At 41.2% G+C, this 18,879-nt stretch overlaps 1 protein-coding gene across 7 annotated transcripts in view; it reads right to left on the bottom strand.

The window, feature by feature from the left end:
- JHY (junctional cadherin complex regulator) overlaps positions 1–18,879 on the bottom strand; it is a 77,758-nt gene that overhangs the window by 35,366 nt on the left and 23,513 nt on the right. The gene's annotated exons all lie outside the window — the stretch shown is intronic.

The raw sequence follows: 18,879 nt of genomic DNA, 5'->3' as shown, positions 1-18,879 counted from the left end.
GGTGCCTTAAGGTCAAACTATTACTTACTTTACATGCTCAATACATACTCAGGAGACCCAATTTTAGAACAGTTATCTGAACTGGATGCAGCAAGTAACGTTTGATCATGCCAATAGAAACACCATGAAATAACACTACACGCTGAGATGATGACGACAACAGAAATAACAATGTTTTTACACGTGGAATGCTCGTGGTGTGCCAGCATCTGTCCTAGGCCCTTAGCATACAACGTTCTCAGGTAATCCTCACAACCACCTTATTAGGTATGCATATGTTACTACTCCCTTTTTGCAAATGAGGAAACAAAGGTACAGAGAGGTTAAGTAATTTGCCCAGGATCAACAGCTAGTAAGTAGAAGAGCTGGGTGGTCTTTCTCTGGAGCCTGCACATGCAACAGTGTTGCTAACTCACTTATTAGAAATATCCTAGACCTGCACGATTAGTAGTTTTGGTACTCAGAGAATTTGAATAATGTAAAGTCGGTGGTTCTCAACTTTAGTTAGATATTAGAAAAACCGAGGAAATTAAAAAAAAATACTAATGCCCTGATCCCACCTCAAACCCATTAAATCATAAGCTCTGGGAGTGGCCCCAGATATCAATATATTTTAAAAGTTCCCTATCTACTATTTAAAAAAAATTTTAAGTCCAGACGCGGTGGCTCATGTCTATAATCAAAGCACTTTGGGAGGCTGAGGCAGGTGGATCACGAGGGCAGGAGTTCAAGACCAGCCTGGCCAAGATGGTGAAATCTCCATCTCTACTAAAACACAAAATTAGCCAGGCGTGGGGCCAGTGCCTGTAATCCCAGCTACTCAGGAGGCTGAGGCAGAGAACTGCTTAAACCTGGGAGGTGGGGGTTGCTATGAGCTGAGCTCATGCCACTGCACTCTAGCCTGGGCGACAGAGTGAGCCTCTATCTCTAAATAAATAAATAAATAAATATTAAAAAGCTCCCCAGGTGGGTCTAATCTGCATCCAGGTTTGGGAAACATGAATGAAGGCAGCTACACAGGATTAGGTCCCTAAGTTATTTAAGGGCCCTTCATTGCCTCCATTAGTTACCTGTTTTAAATCAAGAAAATAGTGTCTGTGCTATGTGACATTCTAGCCCTCAGGATGTGCTGCAGGAAGCAAACGTAAAGCTATGCAATCTTAATGCTGGAAAAGATTCCGGAGACAATCCAGTTCTCCAGTACATCCACACCATCCCTGGTAGATGTTTACTCACTGTCCGCCTAAATTCATGCCCCATGTCCTGGCAAGACTTACCTGTTTGTCAGTATTAGTATGTTTAAAGATCTTCTATGGGTTGAGGAGGAGAAATCTGTTTCATGCATGATGAACATATTGCTCCCTAACTGAGCACAAACTGAATGCCAGAAAGTTCTTCCTTATATGCGCAGATATATGTCTCTGTATTTTCTATGCCTCTGCCCTCTGGAATAACACAGACCAGACTAACCCCTTCTTCAGACAACAGTTCTGCGCGGGTAGAAGCTGACCCTGGTCTCCTGTGAGCCTGCTCTTATTTAGAGGACGGACTGTCTCATTCCCCTGTGCGGCAGTACTCAGGTCAGCCTCCTCTGCCCACTCTCTGTTCCACTGCCTAGAAATGCTGTTAAGTCTCTCCCCTCAGAACTGATGTAATTAGTTTTAAAATTTAGATTTAGGACTTGACATGCATTTTGTTACATTTCCTCTGGCGGGCTGTGTAGTGGAGAAGCAGCAAGGTGTATGACTAGAAAGAACTTGGGTTTTGGGATCTGTCCTGTTTGTGTTCAGATCTTCTGTCTGCTGTTTACTTTGACTTCAGACTTGTATTCAATACAGAAAGAGGTAAAATATTTGTTAAATATTAAGTGATAAGTAAATATTTGACAATGAAGACACCCTCATTCCTGACCACTCAGTGTGGCTTCCCTGTACAAAACACAACATGTTGTTTCTTTTATTTCAGGTGTAACCTTGCTTCTACCGGAGCTGTCTCTATTAACTTTGCTAAAGTAACTATCACAATTACTGTACTTATATATAGAGAGAGATAGGCCAGATAGACAGTGTGAGCGTTTGAATACTTAAGGTTAATCTGAAAGTGGGGAAAATGTAAAACTTTTAACATTTTGTGCTTGAATTTTCATTCCTAAAACACGAAACAAAAACAGACTATTTGATCGTGGAATTCTGATTACAAATGGAACTAATCACCAGGTTTTGAATGATTAACCTACATGGCAAATGGAAAACTTCACATCATGAAAAAGTTCAACTGGTGCTGAAATGAAAAGCTTAGAACTATAAATGAGCTATTTCTCTTCTTTCTCTCTGTCTCTCTTTCTTTCCCCCCCGGCCCCCCCAGATCTTGCTCTGTGGTCCAGGCTGGAGTGCAGTGGCACAATCTTGGCTTACAACCTCCGCCTCCTGGGCTCAAGGGATTCTCCTGCCTCAGCCTTCCAAGTTGCTTGGACTACAGGCATATGCTACCATGCCCACCTAATTTTTGTATTTTTAGTAGAGACAGGGTTTCACCATGTTGCCCAGGTTGATCTCAGACTAATGGACTCAAGTGATCGGCCTGCCTCCTAAAGTGCTGGGATTATAGGTGTGAGCCACCAAAGCCGGCTATTTATCATATTTCTATCTCAGTCCCTCTCACAGTGCTAGTTCAAGATGAAACACTAGATCATTATAAAAGTATTAGATTTCACAACTTTTCTCAACGTTATGGCAAAGGTTTCAATCCCATGTGACCATGATGTTCAACAGAAACACGACTCATTTAAAAGAAAAATTGACTCTATCTTGGAGGAGAAATGAAGGTCAAGAGTAAAAAACCTAACTAAGCTGACTTAGCAGGCAAGGAAATCATCCTTTTCAAACCTCAAAGTGGAGATGACTCAGAGAAACTGTCGTCTGGAGCCTGGGAAAAAAGGAAGTTGAACTCTTTCATAGATCTGCCATGAGGATGCTGATTCTCTGACCAAGCTAAGTGTCTAAGAAATAAAGGGGACTTAGTTTAGTTAATTCAGGTTATTACTGTTGATACTGTTTGATTGACAATGATGGAATCTCATATAGCACTGGTGAAAAGTTTACAAATGAAAAATACAGTGTCCCACGCTTCCTCTTCCAGAAAATGTAGGATATACAATATTTCCCTCCACAGGCTGTTTTGGTAGAACACAGCGGCTGAATCACCCCGGTAAGATCCCTGGGCAAGTAAAGCATACTTTTACATTATCTCTTTCAAAGTGGAATGGGACACAACCTCTGCCAGCTATTTTTTTTTTTTTTTTTTTGTGAACCATTCTATTAATACCAATCAAATCGAGAAAATGATCAAATGAAATTGCATTTTGAGCATCATAAGCTGTGTAATGTCTATTCTGTTAAATTGGGGCCTATAATTGCTTCTCTACTGAAAAGATACAACAAAGACAGCAATCATGGCTTGTCATTATCCCAGACTAGAAAACCGGCCTTTGCAGGGAGGACTTCAAAGGCTTGTGGTTCTCGAATTGCATTTGGCTGCTATTGTTGAAGCGCAGGCAATCTTGATGAGGTGTTTACACTGAGGTAAGGCGCAGAGCAGAGCGGCTGAGTGCCTGGGTCTAGAGCCATTAAAAAATTGTACATTATGTTCCTTGCTTTGAAGTGAGGGTTTGTAGGTAGGAAAGCAACTCAGATTGAGTACAGCTGAGCTAGATTGGGCTGCTACTTCTTGCTCAAAGAAACTCATCAGGTTCTTAGAGAATCAGACAGCACTACAAAAAAAGTTGATGCTTTACCAAGAGCTGTATGTGAGTCGAATCCGCGTAAAGACACACTGAAACATGTTTAAATAAGGACGTTACCATTAAGTTCTGCAATCACTGGAGGTTTTGCCTTTTTTCCTTTATATTGTTTTTACTACTGACCTTATGTTCAGATGTTGTGGGGGGGGGCCCACATTAATTTATTGGGTTCTTTGTTACTCTCATTCTTTGACAGTATTGACAACTAGCACATATCCTAATTAAATAGAGTTGATTTTTTAAGTAGTGTTAGTTTACCATCATTCCAACACCTATTATTCAATTCCCTGCTTCCAGGCATAATACTGGATTCAGTGAGCATTTCTCGATTAACTTGGCTAAGGAGTGAGCTGAAGTATTTATTTCTCTACCCTATTTCTAATATACCTTGCTGTGTGTCGATTCACACCTGCTCACGGCAGCACTGCTGCCACCTGTGTTTATACACAGCCAGCAAAAGAGGCGGAGACACAATGATAGAAATTGTCTGCCAGTCTGCCATTGTGAGGTTGCAACCCTGATATTTAGCACAGCTGTTTCAATTATCCAAAGGTTCGTATTATTCAGCTGTTTAGAGGCAAAGGACATGAAATATTTTGGCTCTGCTGTTGGCCATAGTCTCCATTCCTATAGATTGCCTCATAATGTATTTAGCATGCACATGTTCAGTGAGAACTGGATGACTCTGAAACCCCCCTTTTTTTTTTTTTTCGTATTTTTAGTATAGACGGGGTTTCACCATGTTAGCCAGACTGGTCTTGAACTCCTGACCTCAGGTGATCCGCCCACCTCAGCCTCCCAAAGTGCTGGGATTATAGGCGTGAGCCACCATGCCTGGCCATGAAACCTTTGAATATATTTTTTTCTACATTCATTTTCAGCATCAGATACTTGAACTTTAAAAAGCCCCAAGCTAATGGTCAGTCGCCTACTTAAAAACCCTTCAATAGCTTTCCATTACCCTCAGTCTTCAAAGACTTACAAGGCCCTGTGGCCTTGGGTTCCTGTCTACTTCTTCAGCCGTGGCCCCTTGCTCTCTTCCTGCTGTACCTTTCGGCTTTGCTGATGCGCCAGGGGCACTATTGTCTCTGGGTCTTTGCATAGGCCATTCTTTGCCTGGAAATTCAGTTATTTAGGGAATTTCTTTGCCCTTTCACTTCACTTACTCTTTTTTTTTTTTTTTTTTTTTTTTTTTTTTCTTTTTTTGAGACAGAGTCTTTCTTTGTTGCCCAGGCTGGAATGCAGTGGCATAATCTTGACTCACTACAACCTCCGCCTCTCAGGTTCAAGTGATTCTCCTGCCTCAGTCTCCCAAGTAGCTGGGATTACAGGCGTGCACCACCATGCCTGGCTAATTTTTGTAATTTTAGTAGAGATGGGGTTTCACCATGTTAGCCACGCTGGTCCTGAACTCCTGACCTCCAGTGATCCACCACCTGAGCCTCCCAAAGTACTGGGATTACAGGCGTGACCCACTGTGCTGGGCCCACTTCACTTATTCTGACCCATCCCATCCACTGTTCAGCCTTGGCTGAAATGTAACTTTTTCCAGAAAGCCTTCCCTGCCACCCCAGAGGGAGCTACAATAGTTGCATCTGAGCTCATGGCCTTAGTACTCTGTACTTTTCTTTTGTAACAAGTATCACCCTGGTAATTGTTTTTTTTTTTCTCCCTATGCACTGTAAATTCCAGTCAGGCAGGAAAAAGGAGGGACCATGTGCAGGGCTGTCTTGCTGTATGGCTCTAGGGATACTACTCATCTGTGCTATGCTCTGAATGTGCCTGGCATCTAGATGGTCAATAAATACAACGACATGAAAAGATCAATCTGGGTTGCTCACTGAACTTGCATTTATATCAGAATACACATAATCTACTTGTTTATCTGGTAGGATGTGTGGTTTATTTTAAAGTCAGGTAGCCAGCTGTTGACAAAATAAGGTGGAAACTAGAACTTTTATCTTCCATTCCACTCTCCCTTGTTCCCAGTTTCAGTCCCTGAAATTTGCATTTGCTACTCCCTCTTCCAGAAATCGTCTTCAAATATTCGCATGGCGGGCCCTCTCACCTCCTTCATATCTTTCTCAGGGAGACTCTGCCTCATAGTCCATTTAAAGTTGTGATTTCCCACCACCTCAGCAATCCTTAGCAGTTCTGCCCAGCTTTATATCTGTCTTTACCTCCTTAAAATATAGAACTTATCATGCACCAATGCACTAATTTATCTGTTTTGTCTGTTGTCCATCTCCTACCTCAGGAGGCCTGGGATTTTTGTCTGTTTTTGTTCAGGGATGTATCCCAAGCACCTATGACAATGTCTGACACATAATCATCTCTTAATAAATATATGCTAGGCTGGACGCAGTGGCTCACACCTGTAATCCCAGCACTTTGGGAGGCTGAGGCAGGCGGCTCACTTGAAACCAGGAGTTTGAGACCAGCCTGGCCAATATGGCAAAACCTTGTCTCTACTAAAAATACAAAAATTAGCTGGGTGTAGGTGGCTCATGCCTGTAATCCCAGCTACTTGGGAGACAGAGGCATGAGAGTCATTTGGACCCAGGAGGCAGAGGTTGCAGTGAGCTGAGATGGCGCCACTGTATTCCAACCTGGGTGACAGAGTGAGACTGTGCCTCCAAAATAAGTAAATAAGTAAAATAAATAAATACATACTAAATGAATAATGGCCTTTTTCAAGAATGTGAAAGAGATTTTTAGGAATATCTCATATAACTTAGAGAAAGGTTGATTATCCAGCAATCTGAACTCTCCCTAACAAACTAAGAATATTATGTAAGGGTGACCTCTGAATGGACGCATTAGAGATTAAAAAAAAAAAAATTTACAAAGCTCACACATTGCACTGAAATTACTCCATTACTAAAATTCTTCAATGAATTCATACGACTGAGAGGAAAGGCCTAACATTTTAGCACAGTGGTTTTAAAATTTCAGCATGTATCAAAATCACTTGGAAGGCTTGTTAAAACACAGATTGCTGGACCTCACCCCAGAGTTTCAGACTCAGGATTTTGGGATGGGGCCCAAAAATCTCCACTTGTATTAAGTTCCCAAGTGCTGCTGATGCTCCTGGTCCGAGGAACACAATATGAGAGCTTCTGCTTTAAAATGACATACAAGGCCTACATGAAAGACGTCTGCCAATTTCTCTAACCTAAATATCCATATTCTCATCCTCACAATCTAGCCACATACAACTACAGCACTATCCACCTTCTCCTTAACTAACTCACTGGATGAAGTGACATTTTCTAGTCTTGAAGATATCCTGAGGCCATAGCTAAATGCTTACGGCTGCTAGGCTCTCTCTAGTACACCTTGCGACTTCTACTTCCACTTGTTGAGTTGTATGTTTACCAAGAGTTTTTTCCATTTGTTCCCAAACCTGTTTATTCCTACTGTACCTGTTGTTAAAATTATGAAATTTATTTAAAGATTAGATAATCTGAAGAAATCTGAGCATGAATAGAGAGGCGTTATATTCATGAAAACTTAGTTAAATGATTTAGAATGACCCAATAAAAGCAAATGGCAAAATAACATGTTGGGGGCGGGCGGGGGGAACTGTAAAAAATTAGGGGAAACATTCACCACAAAAACCTAGCGATTATGGCCAGGTGCAGTAGCTCACGCCTGTAATCTCAGCTCTTTGGGAGGCTGAGGTGGGAGCATCCCTTGAGGCCAGGAGTTTGAGAGCAGCTGGGTGAAACCCTGTCACTACTAAAAATACAAAAATTAGCTGGACATCGTGGCAGGTGCCTGTAATCCCAGCTATTCAGTGGCTGAGGCATGAGAATTACTTGAACCCGGGAGGCGGAGGCTGTAGTGAGCCAAGATCGTGCTACTGCACTCCAACCTGGTTGACAGAGGGAGACTACATCTCAAAAACCAAAAAAAAAAAAAAAAAAAAAAAAAAAAAACCACACACACCCCTAGAAATTATGTTCTTAAATTGTTTCTTAAGGTTTTTTAAGTTTGTACTCTGCTCTCAAGAAATCAAAACTGCAAATCATAGATGCTCTCAAACTGATGCAAGAGAAACAATGACACTCCAGTTAGTAGAATCTGCACTGGTAGAAAAGACCTTGGCCCCTCAGTAAAAAAAAAAAAACTGGTGAATCAGTGTGTATTTATATAGTTTAAGTGAAACTCAAGTACTTATGGTATATAGTTACCATTTTTCATATCTGCTTTAACCAATTTAAAAACAATTTTATTAATATATAATGTTCGTACATATTTACGGGGTATATGTGATATTTTGTTACATATACAGAATGTGTAATGAACAAGATATTTGGGGTATTCATCACCTCCAATATTTACCATTTCTTGGTGTCGGGAACATCTCAAATGCTCTCTGCTAGCTACTTTGAAATATACAACACATTTTTACTAACTACAGTCACCCTAACTTTGTTATGGAACATTAGAATTTATTTGTTCTATCTAATTGTATGTTTGCACCAATTCATCAACCTCTCTTCATCTTCCCTACCCCTGAGACCCTTCCCAGCCTCTGGTAACTATCATTCTACCTTTTACCTCTGTGAAAACTTTGATTTAATTGACAAACTATCAGTTCCTGACCAGCAGTATGGAGGTTTCTTCTGTACTGACAGCTTTCTACTGAAACAGTGTTCTTTCACAACTTCATGCCATTGACCCTGCCCCCTTTGCCTGCAGTGCCCTTACTACCCACTTCCACCTGTTAACTTCTACTTTTTAGGGCTGGGTGCTGTGGCTCATGCCTGTAATCCCAGCACTTGGGAGGCTGAGGTGGGTGGATCACTTGAGGTCAAGAGTTCAAGACCAGCCAGGCCAACATGGTGAAACCCCGGGCTCTACTAAAACTACAAAAATTAGCCAGGCGTGGTGGCAGGAACCTGTAATCCCAGCTACTTGGGAGGCTGAGGCCGGAGAATCCCTTGAACCCGGGAGGCAGAGGTTGCCAACAGTGAGCCGAGATCGTGCCACTGCACTCCAGCCTGGGTGACACAGCAAGACCCTGTCTCAAGAAATACAAACAAAAATACAAACAAAACAATACCCTTCTTCGTTTTAAAGAATCAGTTCCATGATTGCCTTTTGTGTGAAGCCCTCTCTGACTTCCCTGGACAGTCAGGCACCTTTTCTTCCAGGTTCTTTGGGACCTTATCTGATACTAGCACAGCAATTTTCACTTGGCATTGACTGTTTACATGTCTGCTTCCAATTCGGCCATAAGCTCCTTAAGAGCAGATACAGACAGCAGCAGAAAATTACCGCAGACTCATAGCAGTCTGGGTCATTCAACAAAGAGGCAAAGAAGCGATCACATTGCCATAGCTTCTTACTTTGCTACAGAATGGTGCAATATGACCCGTGTAAGGAAGCATAGAATTATTAGGTACGCTAGGTACATTTTGAAAACTATCCTTAAAAATGATGAAAATGATAGAAATTTATGTTAAATTTCTGGTTTTCAAAGGGGCATGCTTTAGTTATGTAGATTTTTTTATTTTATTTTATTTTTTCCTTTTGAGACGGAGTCTCACTCTGTCGCCCAGGCTGGAGTGCAGTGGCGCGATCTCGGATCACTGCAAGCTCTGCCTCCCGGGTTCCCGCCATTCTCCTGCCTCAGCCTCCCGAGTAGCTGGGACTACAAGCGCCCGCCACCACGCCCGGCTAATTTTTTGTATATTTAGTAGAGACGGGGTTTCACTGCGTTAGCCAGTATGGTCTCGATCTCCTCACCTCATGATCCACCCGCCTCGGCCTCCTGAAGTGCTGGGATTACAGGCGTGAGCCACCGCGCCTGGCCGGAAATTTTCTTTCTTATGGATCCCTCTTCAATAATGCCAAATTAATGAAGTGTCACTCTATAGATCATACAAATTGGTAGTTTAAGCAGCCAAGTGCTGAACAGTGCACACAAGAAAGAGGCCTTAAAAATGGCTTGTATTGAAAAAAATCATAAAGTTCAATTGAAATTATGCTGTCATAAGTAAGTGCTCTTGTAGTAATAGCAGAGGGCAAAATAAGAAAATTTATCAATCGATGAACATCTGTAGAGTTCCTATTCTGTAGAAGAATAATTTTTATAAGTATAATAGGATAGGTGGGACTCAAAACACCACCAACCTGGAAGAATCCTATAAGAAAAGAATTCTATGTTTCTAACCAAATATAATTACAAAAAGATGACCATAACTTAAATAAAGGTAAAGCTTAATCTTATAAACAACCAAAAGTTTCACTAAATTTAAAACTATGAGAAAGAGCAATATATCCTTTAGGTAGTAACCTTCCACATTAGGAGACTGACTGTAAATTTAAACCAAACATTCAATAATAAATATAACTTATATTTATATAGGGCTGTAAGATTATAAAAAGCTTTCACATAGCATATCTCATTTGATTATCTCAACACTCCTCAGTCTGTGGTAAAAGGCAAACATTTGTAATTTTAATGAGGAAGAATAAGACTCAATAAGAGTTTGTGATTTGCCATGGCTCCAAATGGGACTCAAATCAGGTCTTTTGACTTCAAATTCTGGTGTTTAACTGCACAAGTTCTTGTTAATCCCCGCCTCTGCTTTTTTTTTTTCTTTTTTCATTTGGAAAACAATGAAATTTTGTACCAAAGAAAAACTATTTAAAACTTACATTTCTTCATCAAATATTTAGCTAGTGCTTGCTGTACGCCAGGATCTGGGAATTCAAAGATGAACAAGCCCATGATCTTAAGAAGCAGTCATCTGTACATGATGAAGACAGAGCACTGCGGAGTTATGGGTTCTGCAGGAGATGTTCAGGAATGAGGGAGGTGATGGAAGGAGGATCTTCAAAGAGCCTTTACAAAGGCAGAGACATATGAGCTGAATCTCAAAAGGAGAATAAGGTTTTCCTAAGCAAACAAGCCAAGGCAAGAGTAGCCCATCAGCATGAACAAAGAAGGGGCTAAAGGAAATGCTGGGTCTGGGCTCCGTAAGTTCCTGGAGTATGGCCAGGCGTGAGACACAAGTAGGGAGTGATGCAAGATGAGGCTACAGGAGCAGAAAGGAGCCAGGTCAGGAGGGGCCTTTCGTACCACTCTGAGAGTTTGAATTTTATCTTGAAGGTAACACGGTGTCACATTAAGCAATGTTGAAAGAATTGCCCTATGAAATTGTCCTTCAAAACTAAAGTACCAAATATATGATCCAGGGTTATTAATAAATTCCTTATTGTAAAGTGTAAATATTTGAAACCGTATCTGAGACCACATGCAACTGTTAAATACTGTCAACTAGTTGCATACAAGATTGTAGGGTTCTGTAATCCCTAGGACAGTGTTTGATTGACGGGGGACCCTCAAGAGATAGCATGGTGAGTGTGCCGTGTGCCTGGATAGGCCGCCTAGGTAGGCAGTCTTTTGAGAGTCTTACCATCGAATGGCCTCCTAGGGCATGTGGACGTTATTGTTTTGCCTGCACTTTGTTCTTACTCTGTCTGAAGTTATATCTCTTTCATTTTGAGGCAATGTAGCCTTAAAAAAGGAGAAAGTTGGTCGGAAGGGCCTCTTCCCTGAGTGGCATCTTCTCCTGTGGTGTAAGGAGTGCCTAATGGTAATGAGTGTCTGCCCCGAGTCGGTAGCTTTGTATACATTCTTCAAATAGCCCTCCAAAGCATATCATATATTCCTTGTTTGCTTCCTCCATATATAGATGAGGAAGGTGAAGGGAGGTTTATTTTTATTTATTCTTAATTTTAATTATTTTCTCCTTTTTTTGAGACAGGGTCTTACTCTGTTATCCAGGATGGAGTGCAGTAGTGAGATCCACTCACTGCAGCCTTGCCCTCCCGGCTCAAGCGATCCTTCTGTCTCAGCCTCTGGAGTAGCTGGGAATACAGGCGTACCCCATTGTGGCCAGCTAACTTTTGCATTTTTTTGGTGGAGATGAGGTTGAGCTGATATGGGCTATGCTGAAGAGCCAGGATTGAATCCAAGATTGACTCTTAAATCAGTATTTTGTTTTGGTTTTAGTTTTTCTCCCACAATATTTCGTTGTTCCCTAGCAAAAACGCTGCTACCAGGGATGGGGCCAATCAAAGCTCTTCCTCTAGATCTTGCATACTTTTCTCCTTCTCATCCATTCGCACCTCCACTTGAATGATATGTCCTCAGAGAGACCTTCCCCAAGCACCTGGCTAGACATCCCAGTTTACTTTTTTTTGTTTTTGTTTTATATGGAGTCTCTCTCTGTCACCCAGGCTGGAGTGCAGTCGCAAGACCTCGGCTCACTGCAACCTCCACCTCCCAGGTTCAAGCAATTCTCCTGCCTCAGCCTCCTGAGTAGGTGGGATTACAGGTGCACACCATGAGGCCCAGGTAAGTTTTGTATTTTTAGTACAGATGGGGTTTCACCATGTTGGCCAGGCTGGTCTCTAACTCCTGACCTCAGGTGATCTGCCCACCCAAGCCTCCCAAAGTGCTGGGATTACAGGCGTGAGCCACTGCACCTGATCCCCAGTTTATTTATTAAAGTCATCACTTTATTAAATAAAGGACTTTATTCCCTTTCATTACTTTTCTTTTTTTTTTTTTTTGTTTGTTTGTTTGTTTGAGATGGAGTTTTGCTGTTCTTGCCCAGGCTGGAGGGCAATGGTGAAATCTTGGCTCACCACAACCTCTGCCTCCCGGGTTCAAGTGAATCTCCTGCCTCAGCCTCCTGAGTAACTGGGATTACAGCCATGCATCACCACGCTTGGCTAATTTTGTATTTTTAGTAGAGATGGGGTTTCTCCATGTTGGTCAGGCTGGTCTCGAACTCCTGACCTCAGGTGATCTGCCTGCCTCGGCCTCCCAAAGTGCTAGGATTACAGGTGTGAGCCACATTACTTTCTTAAATACAGTTTATTCAATCTCTTTTGAGGTATCAGTATCTGAAATTATTTTGTTACATGATTCTAATCTTTGCCGTATGACTGGAATATAAACTCCTTCAAGATAGGAGCTCTGCCTGTCTTGTTTTCTGTTAATATCCCAGCATTGAGAAGAGTACCTAATATTTAATACATATTTGGTGCTCAATAAATATCTGTTGGCTGACTGACCTGCTGTCTCAGCAACAGCCACAAAGATGTGTTAATCGAAGGTAGGACTGTGAATTGTTTGTGACTTTATATTATCTTGACTATAGGCCATTCAATAACCATATCACATTTGTAAATGATGTCTAATTTCTTTCCAAGAAATTACAAGAGTTGAATAACACGTATAAAGCATTTCTAACTCTTTTCTAAACCCATACTAAATTTCATCTTCATCAGTCTTTAAAGTAACATTAGAATCAAGATAGAAAGGTAGTTCATTTTTCAAAACACAGTTTTCTTTAACCGTGGATTACAAATGGACTCAAAGTGGAATGAGTTTCGGACAAATACTTTAGGCTAGTGAACAAATCATGAATAAAAGTAAGAACTGATTATTCACCAGCGAAGTTCCTGCCTGACCGTGATACTTAGGTGCCCTCTAGTGTGTGTTGGTTTTTATATCGGTTCCTCGCTTCACACATCATGTGATTAAGATTTTGTCATGTATTCAAAGGTGATTTTTCCAATGTATTTTAATGTACAATCAGCAGATCTATGCAAAATGGCAAAAGATTGCAGAACAATTGACTTTAAAAATCAACAGTTCTACCCTAAGCATTAATTACAAGCATAAAATGCAATTTAGGAGGGTGAGCAATCAGGGGTGTGAAATTATATGGGTTACTGCAAAATTTATATTATAAATGTCTCCTCCTATTTTGTTGCGATTTGCCATTTTAATTTTAAAAGGTAATACATAAGCATGGTTCAAAATTAATAGATTTGAAAAGGTACACAGTAAAAAATTGTGCTCCCGCCCATTTCCCCTCCACCCCTTACAATTAACTACTTTTGTAGCCTTCCACAATTTCTTATGCATGCCATGCAAATGTAATATATATTTTTATTCCTCTGCATTTTTTTGTTTTTGTTTTTTTTGGAGACAAGAGTCTCACTCTGTTGCCCAGGCTGCAGTGCAGTGCTGCCATCTCGGCTCACGGGCAACCCTGCCTCCTGAGCTCAGGCAATTCTCATGGGCCTCCTGAGTAGCTGGGATTACAGGCACCCACCATGACACCTGGCTAATTGTTGTATGTTTTAGTAGAGACAGTGTTTCACCATGTTGGCGAGGCTGGTCTCAAACTGCTGACCTCAAGTGATCCTCCTACCTCGGCCTCCCAAAGTGCTGGGATTACAGGCATGAGCCACCATGCCTGGCCCCTCTCCACTTTTCACATACTACACCTTGAATTTCTTTCTTAATAAGAAATCCTGGTAAGTTATCCCTTATAGTTCATGGAGAGTGTCCTTTTTTTTTTTTTAACAGCTGCTGTGTACTCTACTGTATGGATGTACCATAACTTATTTACTCCCCAAATGACAGATATTGGGGTGGTTTCCAATCTTTTGCTATTACAAATAAGGCTGAAATGAACAATTTTGTACAGATGTGATTTCAAAATTGCACACAAATATCTAGGATAAATTCCTGGAGCAAAATGTGTTGGGTCAAATAAAAATAATAATTTCGAACACTTTTATACTTACATGTATACCTATATATTTGCTATGGGCCAGTCACTGATCTTAGCACTCTCTATACATTTATTTATTGGTTTGTTTTATTTTATTTATTTATTTATTTATTTATTTATTTATTTATTTGAGACGGAGTCTTGCTCTGTCACCCAGTCTGGAGTGCAGTGGTGCAATCTCGGCTCACTGCAACCTCTGCCTCCCGGGTTCAAGCGATTCTCCTGCCTCGGCCTCCCAAGTAGCTGGGATTACAGGCACACATCACCATGCACGGCTAATTTTTGTATTTTTAGTGTAGACGGGTTTCACGATGTTGGTCAGGCTGGTCACAAACTCCCGACCTCAAATGATCTGCCCGCTTTGGCCTCCCAAAGTGCTGGGTTTACAGGCATGAGTGACTGTGTGCAGCCTAACTCATTTATTTAATCTTCTTAATAAGCCCATGAGAAAGTCCTATTATTGTCCTCACTTTAAAGGTGAGGAAACTGAGGCACAGAGAGGTTTAGTAACTTGCAGAGGGTCAGACAGCTAGAAGGTGGCAGTGCCAACCAACCTGGCTCCAGAGTCCATACTCTTAGTCATTATGTTTTACTTTCTCAAGGAGTATATTTGTGTTTTAAGTAGACATTAACAAATTGTCCTCCATACTGGTTATACTAATTTATTCTCTCACCAGCTTGACTGTACTTTTTTGCCCACAGGGTCATTAAATTTACAGAATTTTGATAGTTTAATTACAGTTGAAAAATGGAATCCCATTATAGTATTAATTTGCATTTCTCTAATAGGCTGAGACTGGGTAACCTCTTATATGTGTAATAACCATATATATTAACTTTTCTTTGTTAACTTTCATTAACGAAGAAAATACACAAAAGTATAAATGAACAATTCACAGATTGTTCCTCTCATTGCTCTTAATTTCCAGAGCTTTCTTTATTATCCTTGCTTATTGACAGATTGTTCATTTATACTTTTTGTATATTTTCCCTTGGAATTTGGTCTTTTTCTTACTGATTTCTAGGATTTCCTGAAATCTCTACCAAAAAACACAAAAATTAGCCAGGCGTGGTGGCAGGTGCCTGTAATCCCAGCTGCTCTGGAGGCTGAGGCAGGAGAATCGTTTGGACCTGGGAGGCGGAGCCTGCAGTGAGCTGAGATCGCGCCACTGCACTTCAGCCTGGGCAACAGAGTGAGACCCTGTCTCAAACCAAAAACAAAACAAAACAAACCAAGAGCCTCCACACTTGGTACCCGAGTTTCCCGCCTCCTACCCACAAATCAACTGAATAATCCTCTTAGCCATGGGAAACATCAATGCTCTGTAGATAATGACTTACACAACTTTGACTTTTAGATTTTGATAAAACCTTTGTGTTCTCTGTTCTAGCCCCTTGCTCATCAGAGGGTGGTCCATGGACCAGCAGCCTTGCATCTCCTGGGAACTTGTTAGAAATGCACACTCTGCATCTCACCCCAGACCTACTGGATCACAATCTGTATTTTAACAAGAGGCTAAAGTGGTTCATAAGCATTTTAAATTGTGAGAAGCAAAAGATCAGTGGTTCTCAAAGTGTAGGCCTGCTAGCAGCAGCAGTATCACCTGGGGCCATGCAGAAACTTCAGATCCCTGGGTCCCACCCTACACCTGCTGAATCAGAAATGTGGGGGATGAGGTCCAGCAAGATTTTAAAATAAGCCTTCCAGATGATTCTGGTGGTGCACGCTAATGTTTGGGAACCACTGCTCTAGATCGGTGATTCTCAATCTTGGCTAAATATTGGAATCACCTGGGGAGTGTGGCGGACTCCCCATAGAGTGCAGCCCAGATGAGCTGAATTGCAATTTCAGTGGTTCATCCAGGGAATCAATATTTTTTAAATTCTCCAGGTGATTCCAGTGTGAAACCAAGGCTGAGAACTACTGCTGTAGTCTGGAACAATGCTTCTCAAACCTGGCTTCACATTAGAAATACTCAAGGAGCTTTATGAAAACAAAAGAGAAAACTGATGCTCAGGTTCTCAGAGATTTAAATTGGTCTGAGTGAGGCCAAAAAAATGACTTTTTTTTTTTTTTTTTGAGACGGAGGTCCTCTTGTTGCCCAGGCTAGAGTGCAATGGCGTGATCTTGGCTCACTGCAACCTCCGCCTCCCCGGGTTCAAGTGATTCTCCTGCCTCAGCCTCCCGAGTAGCTGGGATTACAGGCATGCTCCACTAAACCAGGCTAATTTTGCATTTTTAGTAGAGATGGGATTTCTCCATGTTGGTCAGGCTGGTCTCGAAATCCTGACTTCAGGTGATCTGTCCACCTCGGCCTCCCAAAGTGCTGGGATTACAGGTATGAGCCACGGCACCTGGCCAAAACAAATCACTTTAAAAAATTCTCAGGTGATTCTGATATCCAGCCAGGTTTGCAAACTACTGCTCTAGAAATGCCATTCCCCCCATATAAACTTCAAGTTATAGTAAAGAGTAGACAGTTTGGAGGTGATGGAAGAGATACATTTTTAATTTCCCTTATGTTTACTCAGCCTTTTCAGTGTATTAGGCTGGTGACTATGAAGATTAAAAATGAGCACAAACCCTGGCTCCTGCCCATAGGGAACATATAATCTGTATCGGGAGGAGAGACATACACACGTCTACATATGAATAATGGTTCAAAAACAACAAAAAAAAAAACCCCATCATTTTATGCTACTGACTAGAATTCACTAAATCACACATATCATTATGTCACTGTTAGGTCAAATTCATTTCTATTCTTTTAAAATAATAGGAAGCCAGGTCAGTGATGCACACCTATAGTCCCAGCCACTCAGGTGTCTGAGGCAGGAGGATCACTTTAGCCCAGGAGTTCAAGGCTCCAGGGTGTGAGGATCGAATCTTGCATAGCAACTACACGCCAGCAATATAGCAAGACCCCGTCTCAAAAAAATAATAGGAGTAATCTCTTTAAAAAATAATAGGAGCGGCCAGACACAGTGGCTCACACCTGTAATCCCAGCACATTGGGAGGCCGAGGCGGGCAGATCTCAAGGTCAGGAGATTGAGACCATCCTGGGTAACACGGTGAAACCCCGTCTCTACCAAAAATACAAAAAATTAGCCAGGTGCGGTGGCGGGTGCCTGTAGTCCCAGCTACTGGGGAGGCTGAGGCAGGAGAATGGTGTGAACCCGGGAGGCGGAGCTTGCAGTGAGCCAGATTGCACCACTGCACTCCAGCCTGGGTGACAAAGTGAGACTCCATCTCAAAAAAAAAATATATATATATATAATAATAGGAGCAAGAAGTACATATATGTTGGAAAATGGTAAAGGGACAATTTTAAATACAATTAGCCTTTAGATATCTGAACTTGGAGAAAGTGTTGGGAAAAGTCAATGGCCCCTTCAGAGAGTAATATAAGAACTTAAAGAAACTTTCCTCCACGGCACAAAGAAAAGAAAATTAAGCTGCGGAATCACTGACAATTAATACTCCCTAATATTGTATAGTAAATTAACTTATAACTACTAACAAAACTAGCGATTAATAAATCAACAATTAAAGAGTTCACAATAAATATTTCTCCCTTTTATTATTGGAAATAGAACTATTTCTTTTGACCTCAGACGAGAAAGAGAGTTTCTAAATGAAGAAAAACCCCAAATGTTCTCCTTCCAGATCAGCTTCTTTTGAGAACACTTTTAGTAATGAAAATATTGTCCTAGTTTGAGATAAATTACTGGCTATAAACATTTTTCAGGCCAGGCATGGTGGCTCATACCTGTAATCCCAACACTCTGGGAGCCAAGGTAAGAAGATCATTTGAGCCCAGGAGTTTGAGGTCAGCCTGGGCAACATGATGAAATCCCCATCTCTACAAAGACATTTAAAAACAAATTTAGCTAGATGTGGTGGTGCACGCCTGTGTTCCCAGCTACTTGCTGAGGCTGAGGCAGGAGGATTGCTTGAGCCCAGGAGGTTGAGGTTATAGTGAGCTATGATCGTGCCATTGCACTCCAGCTTGGGTGAAAGGCCAGACCCTGTCTCAATAGAAATTTTTTTTCAAAGATATTGGACTGTTGAATTTATTTACATTTTTAAATGAGCAATCAAGCAAAATTCAAAATTTCATGTAAGTGTTATGGAACAAGAGTATATTAACATCTAAAATTGGGTAAAATACTAAAATTGCTTGAATTCACCTAGTTTTTAAACTATTTCAGCTAGATATACTACACCTATTTCATTTAATTATTAGTACAATGGCAAAGATGTGACATAATTCTTTTTTTGAATTTTATTTTATTTTTTAATTAAAGTATTTTAAGCCCACATCTCACCAGACGTCATTCTTTATTTTTATTTATTTATTTATTTTGAGATAGAGTCTCACTCTATGACCCAGGCTGGAGTGCAGTGGTGCCATCTCAGCTCACTGCAAGCTCCGCCTCCCCGGTTCAAGTGATTCTTGTGC

The sequence above is a fragment of the Rhinopithecus bieti genome, unplaced genomic scaffold (assembly GCF_001698545.2).
Source record: "Rhinopithecus bieti isolate Rb0 unplaced genomic scaffold, ASM169854v2 scaffold_7884, whole genome shotgun sequence".
Taxonomy (NCBI): Eukaryota; Metazoa; Chordata; class Mammalia; order Primates; family Cercopithecidae; genus Rhinopithecus; species Rhinopithecus bieti.
Note: the sequence above shows the minus strand (reverse complement) of the source record. Positions and strands in the feature narration are given on the sequence as shown.